General features: G+C 41.3%; 1 protein-coding gene across 3 annotated transcripts in view; it reads left to right on the top strand.

Moving 5' to 3' along the window:
* Window positions 1–172: 172 nt before the first annotated feature.
* The window catches only part of nek11 (NIMA-related kinase 11), a 355,541-nt gene continuing 348,902 nt past the window's right edge, over window positions 173–6,811 (top strand). For 2 of the 3 annotated variants that reach the window (XM_072283316.1, XM_072283319.1), the window contains exon 1: window positions 221–387. The gene's annotated coding sequence lies outside the window, so the exon portion shown is untranslated. Of the gene's footprint in view, window positions 388–6,811 lie in introns of all 3 variants that reach the window. The other variant, XM_072283318.1, reaches the window with a different exon arrangement.

The raw sequence follows: 6,811 nt of genomic DNA, 5'->3' as shown, positions 1-6,811 counted from the left end.
AATATCAATATTATTCTAATCATTCAGTATTAATCTTAATAATAGTTCTCCAACAAATAAGCATGCAGTTTTAATAAAGGAAATGATTCGGTCAGAAGTGGTAGTCGCCATTGCAGTGATGCCAGTACGAAAGCGGTTTATCTTTCAATGCGAGTTGTCAATTTCCCGATGTACTTCACGCCGTCGCGAAGCGACCGGACGCTAAACCGCGATATCCCTGAACAGGTAAACAAGATGTGCACGTATATCGCAAATACTTCGGAATATTGCAATGAAGGTGTTGTTTAGGGTTATTGCATTCTAAATTTCATTAAAGTAAATAACTTTCAGCAGTTTCTAATTTAAACAGCGCGTCCTTTCCTCACTGGACTCAAGTTATCTGAGCAGGTGAGTATGTAGCGTGAAACTAGGCTTGTGCAGTTGCAGACAGAAGTTATTGGAGTTCGGTTATTACAGGCATTTGAGATTTTTGTGTTTTTAATGCATCATTCGGCTACAGAATCCTCTTGAAACAAGTTTGTAGGTAAATATAATTTCGGGTCTCGTATTTACAGAATTTTGATATCGTTAACTTTTTAATAAGTTTTGCACAGTACTGTAGAATCTTTTGCTCTCTCTCTGCGTTTAGAAACAACAAACCAATGAAGAGGTTTTATTGAAGCATCTTCTGTTGTCTGATCGCCAGCTGTTCCTATTGACGAAGAAGAGGACATTGTATTCTTTCAATTCGATTTTTATAAAGCCGCTTTATTTCTGCTCCAGGCCATTTATAGTGGATCTAAAATGGGACACCGGTACCAATCTGTCACATAGTTAAGCAGGTTTTCATCAGGAGTTTCAAGTGCGTAAATTTTGGCAGTTGCAAAGCGGAAACTGAATGCATCGAGTAATAGTATCCACGTGTGCGTGCATGCAGAAACAAATTTCTATGTTTGGCGTTTTAATTAAAAACCATATCGTAACTTAACGATTAAGTACTTTGGTCAAGTTCAAGGTTATCGTCATAAGTAGGAACGGGCGAAAGTTTTGACAATTTGTCGATTAAGTACAAACAAGTTAATAGTTTTAGTTGTTGCGCAGCTTTACTTGATAATGGAAAAAAAAGAAACCTGGTAGTTTGTAGAGGTGAAATACAATACTATTGAAGCAAATTTAAAAGTTAAAGGGAAATATTAGAAGGTGGATTACATAGTCCGTTTATTCTTTACAGTAAGAAGTGACAAGAATTGAAGCAAACTTTGCAGACAATACTTAATCACCTAAGGGATGTGCCTGAAAACCAGAGAAAGACCATGAGACCCTGGCTATTCGGCCCATTGATTCTGCTCCGCCATTCTATCATGGCTGATTTATTATCCTCAACCCAATTCACCTGTCTTCTCCCGCAACTTTTTGACGCCCTTACTAATCAAGCACTTATCAACCTCTGTTTTAAATTTACTCACAACCTGGCCTCCACTGCCATCTGTGGCAGTGAATTCCATAGATTTACCACTCTCTGGCTAAAGAAATTCCTCCTCATCTCTGTTCTACACTGAGGTCCTTCAATTCTGAGGCTGTGCTCTCTGGTCCTAGACTCTCCCACTATTGGAAATATTCTCTCCACAGCCACTCTATCTAACCTTCAAATGCAAATTTCACTACTAATTTTACCACAACTGTATGAAGGGTCTCTCCTGAAAAGTCGACTTTATTCATTTCCATGGATGCTGTTTGACCTGCTGGATTCCTCTGGCGTTTTGTGTGTGTTGCTCTGGATTTGCAGCGTCTGCAGATTATTTTCTGCTACTACTGCTAACAAATATGGTAAAATGTATCTTAGATAGATAAATCAGTGAGTTTTATATCTACTTTGAGAAAAGTCCTGCAAATACTTATGAAAGAAATGATCATGAAGAACATGACTAGGAACAAATTTAAAAGGTTAGGTAATAGAGAATCATAATCCAAATCACGTTTGTCCTTTGAGTGGGACACAGCATTTTCTCAAGAATCAAGCAATGGACATGGTGTACTTGGATTTTAGTGCAGGTCTTTCTGAAAGTCTAATGTTGATGACAAAGAATTTGGGAATCAGTGAGTGGTTGATAGACATGACCTAGTTGATACTGTTGCGGAAATTTTCATCAACTTTTTGAGAATGTCATCGTAGGATCATAACCGTTCAGTGCATCATTCTTAGGTTTGGCGAAGATGGAACATTATTCCCAATTCATAGCTCTGAATCTGTAAGTGGGTGGGATGCACCTCTTCAAATGTGCATTTGTGGTTTAGATGGGAGATTCCATATTCAATACCCTTATGGGTAACAAATTCCACATCTTCATAACCCTTTGTCATAAAATGTTCCTTAACTCTCCTTTAATTTTGCATCAATGAATTTGAATCTGTTTTCTGTACTTTGCCCTCTTTTGGAGTGTCCCAATTTTGTACACCCTGATTAAATCTTGACTTGTTGAGCACGTGGCCAAGTGGTTAAGTCGTTTGTCTAGTGATCTCAAGGTCACAGGTTCGAGCCTCAGCTGTGGCAGTGTGTTTGTGTTCTTGAGCAAGGCACTTAACCACACATTGCTCTAGTCTGTGCGAGGAGTGGTGCCTCACACAGACTTCCAATCTGCGCCTTGTAAGGCATGAAAATGCCCGACACAGGCCTCTCATGGTCTGAGACGACGTTCCCCTGACTTGTCTGTGGAGCAGGAGATCACAGATTGGCTTGGAGACAGTTTCTTGTGGACTTTACATACCAATTTTAAACACTGAGTGGTTGAAAAAGATTCTCAAGAGGGAGGGTGAGCTGCCAGATGTCATGATGCATATTTGCACCAATGACATGGGTAGAAAGGTGGAAGAAGTCTCGCACAGTGAGTATAGGGAGTTAGGGAAAAGGCTGGAGAACAGGACCTCCAAGGTAGTAATCTCTGGATTACACCCAGACTTTCCCTTCATTCCCTGGAAGAGAGCCCAACGATCCAAAAATCTTATGTCCTCCCTCCTTCACCAACTCCTTAGCCATGTATTAAACTGTATAACCTTCCTAGTTCTGGCGTCACTAGCACGTGGCATGGGTAGCAATCCTGAGATTACAACCCTGGAGGTCCTGCCCTTTAACTAAGCACCTAACTCGCTGAACTCCCTATGTAGAACCTCGTCACTCATCTACCCATGTCAGTGATACCTACATGGACCACAACTTCTGGCTGTTCACCCTCCCACTTAAGAATGCTGTGGGCTCAATCCGCATGCGAGTCAGGGCAGGAATGGGATGGTGGTACAGATGAATAAGTGGCTGAGGAAATTACAGTCAGTGGGATGAGGTGAAGTGTAACATGGGGGCAAAGTTGAAGAGGGTCTTGAGTACAAGACTGAAGGTGTAATAATTGAATATTTTGGTGTATGGAATAAGTTAGATGATTTGTAGTGCTGTTTGATAATCATAGGTATGATGTTGTGGGCATCACTGAGTCATGGCTGAAAGAAGATCACAGTTGGGGGGTGGGGGTTTAACATCCAAAGACAGGCAGGTTTGTTGAGGGGGTGGTATAGCTCTGTTAGTAAAAAAAAAAAAAAAATGATATCATATCCTTAGAAAGAGGAAGCACAGGATCAGAAGATGTAAAATCCTGTGGGTAGTGTTTAAAAAAAGTGCAAAGGGAAAAAGATCCTGATGGGAGTTGTATATTATACACACATTCCAAACTGTAGCCAGGATATGGGATATAAATGTCAACAGGAAATAGAAAAGGCATGATACAAGGGCGTGTTATGATAGTCATGGGGGATTTCAATATGTTGGTAGATTGGGAAAATCAGGCTGGTGCTGGATCTCAAGAGGGAGCATTTATAGAATCCCTATGAGCAGCTTGTGGTTGAGCTCACTGGGGAAGGGGAATTCTGGATTGGGTGTTTTCTAATAAACCAGCTTTGATTAGGGAGCTTAAGGTAAAGGAACCCTTAGGAGGCAGTGATCATAATATAATAGAATTCACCCAGCAGTTTGAGAGGGAGAAGATAAAGGCATATATATCAATATTACAGTGGAGTAAAGGGGATTAAAGAGGTGTGATTGAGAAACTAGCAAAAGTTGATTAGAAGGGAATACTAGCAGGGCTGATTGCAGAACAATGGTGGCTGGAGTTTCTGAGGACAAATTGGAAGGTGCAGGAGAGATACATCTCAAAGATGAAGAAGTATTCTGGAAGGAGACTGAGGCAACTGTGGTTGACAAGGAAAGTCAAATATAGCATAAAAGCAAAATAAATGACATATAATACAGCAAAAGTTAATGGGAAGTTAGAGGATTGGGGTGCTTTTTTAAAAAAGAAACAAACAGAAAAAAAACCATAAGGGGAGGTAGAGATGCAATATGAAGGGAAGCTAGCCAAATATATCGAAAGGGATACCAAAAGACTTTTCAGGTATATAAAGATTAAAACCAGACAAGAGTGGATATCGGACCACTGGAGAATGATGGACAAAGAAATGGCGGACAAACTTAATAAGTAGTTTGCTTCAGTCTTCGCTGTGGAAGACATTAGCAGTATGCCAGAAGTTCAAGAGGGTCAGCAGACAGAAGTGAGTGTAGTTACTATTACTAAGGAGAAGGTGCTTGCAAAACTGAAAGATCTGGTTCAGGTGACTTACCTACCTTCAGATGGTCTACACCCCAGGATTCTGAAAAAGGTGGCTGAAGAGATTGTGGAGGCATTAGCAATGAGCTTTCAAGAATCACTAGACTCTGGAATAATTCCCGAGGAGTGGAAAATTGTAACTACCCCACCACTCTTTAAGAAGGGAGGGAGGCAGAAGAAAGAAAAATATAGGCCAGTTAGCCTGATGTCAATGGTTGGGAAGATGTTGGAGTCCATTATTAAGAATGAGGTTTCAGGGTACTTGGAGGTGGGTCAAAGTCAGCATGGTTTCCTTAAGGGGAAATATTGCCTGACAAATCTGTTGGAATTCTTTGATGAAATAACAGGCAGAATAGACAAAGGACAGTCAGTGGATGTTGTTGACTTGGCTTTTCAGAAGGCCTTCAACAAGGTGTTGCACATGAGGCTGCTAACAATGTAAGAGCCCATGGTGTTACAGAAAAGATAACTAGCACAGATAGAGCATTGGCTAATGAACAGGAGATGAGGACTGGGAATAAAAGGAGCCTTTTTTGATTGGCCTACTGATGTTTTGCAAGGGTCAGTGTTGGGACCGCTTTTTATATTGTATATCAAAGATTTGGATGACAGGATTGATTGCTTTGTGGCCAAGTTTGCAGATGACATGAATATAGGCAACTAGTGTTGGGGAAGCAGGGAGTCTGCAGAAGGGCTTGGACAGAATGGGTGAAGAAGTGGCAGATGGAATGTAGTGTAGGGAAATGTATGGTCATGCACTTTGGTAGAGGAATAATGGCATAGACCATTTTCTAAACAGGAAGAAATTTCAAAAACCAGAGGTACAAAGGGACTTTAGCCAGCCAGTGGTGTAATGGCATCCATAGCGGACTTCTAGGTGAGTATTCCCAGGTTCTAATCCAGCCAACTCCTTACAGACTTTCCATATGCGCTGGGTTGAGCATCGAGCTAGGAACTCGGCAATGTATAAGAAACAGATAAATGCTAAAGAAGTAGTCAGGCTGCTGTCTGATACAGCACAAGGTGCAGAAAAGAACAACAACAAAGGACTTGGGAGTCCTCATGTAGGCTGAAGGTTAAGTTGTGTTTGAGTCTGTGGTGAGGAAGGCAAATGCAATGTTAGCATTCATTTTAAGAGGACTAGAATATAGAGCAAGGATGTAATACTGAGACTTTATAAGGCACTGGTCAGACCGCACATAGAGTATTGTGAACAGTTTTAGGCTCCTTATCTAAAAAAAGATGTGCTGGCATTTGAGAGGGTCCAGAGGAAGTTTACGAGAATGATTTCGGGAATGAAAGAATTATTGTATGAGTACTTGATGGCTCTCTCCCCGTACTAGCTGGAGTTTGAAACAATGAGGGAGGTTCTCATTGAAACCTAATGAATTTTGAAAGGCACAGACAGAGTGGACGAGTCTAGGACCAGAGTGCACAACTTCAGAATAGAGCGATGTCCATTTAGAACAGAGATGAGAATAAATTCCTTTAGCCAGAGGGTAGTGAATCTGTGGAATTCATTGCCGTAGATGGCTGTGGAGTCCTAGTCATTGAGTACTGGGACAAGGTAGGAGATAGCGGTTGAGAGGAATAATAAATTAGCCATGATGGAATGGTACTGCAGACTTGATGGTCTGAGTGGCCTAATTCTGCTCCTATGTCTTATCTTCCTACAGATTATTTTGTTCCCAATAATGCAAACCCAACCTAACGAATCTTACGTATCTGTAGCAATGCCAACCAATTTATTACACTTTGTTCTCCTTCTCTACAATGTGGTGTGGTCTCCTTCTCTACAATGTGGTGTGGTCTTCTCAGCCAACTTGTTCTGCTCTCGTCAGAGGTTGGTAGACAAGATCCATCTGTTCTCCATACTCCTTAGTGTCCTCCTGTTTAGTATGTGTTCCTCACTTCGTACCTGCAGCGGAGGGAGGGAGGAGATCACCTTCTGTGCAGCCTCAGAATAGAAGGGCATTTCTTCAGAACAGAATTTCTTTAGCCAGAGGATGGCGAATCTGTGGAATTCATTGCCACAGATGGCTGTGGAGGCCAACTCACTGGGTATATTTAAAGCCGAGGTTGATAGATTCTTGATTAGTAAGGGCATCAAAGGTTATGGGGAGAAGGCAGGAGAATGGGGTTAAGAGAGATGATAACTCAGCCATGATCAAATGATGAAGCAG

The sequence above is a fragment of the Mobula birostris genome, chromosome 19 (assembly GCF_030028105.1).
Source record: "Mobula birostris isolate sMobBir1 chromosome 19, sMobBir1.hap1, whole genome shotgun sequence".
NCBI classification, from domain to species: Eukaryota; Metazoa; Chordata; class Chondrichthyes; order Myliobatiformes; family Myliobatidae; genus Mobula; species Mobula birostris.
Note: the sequence above shows the minus strand (reverse complement) of the source record. Positions and strands in the feature narration are given on the sequence as shown.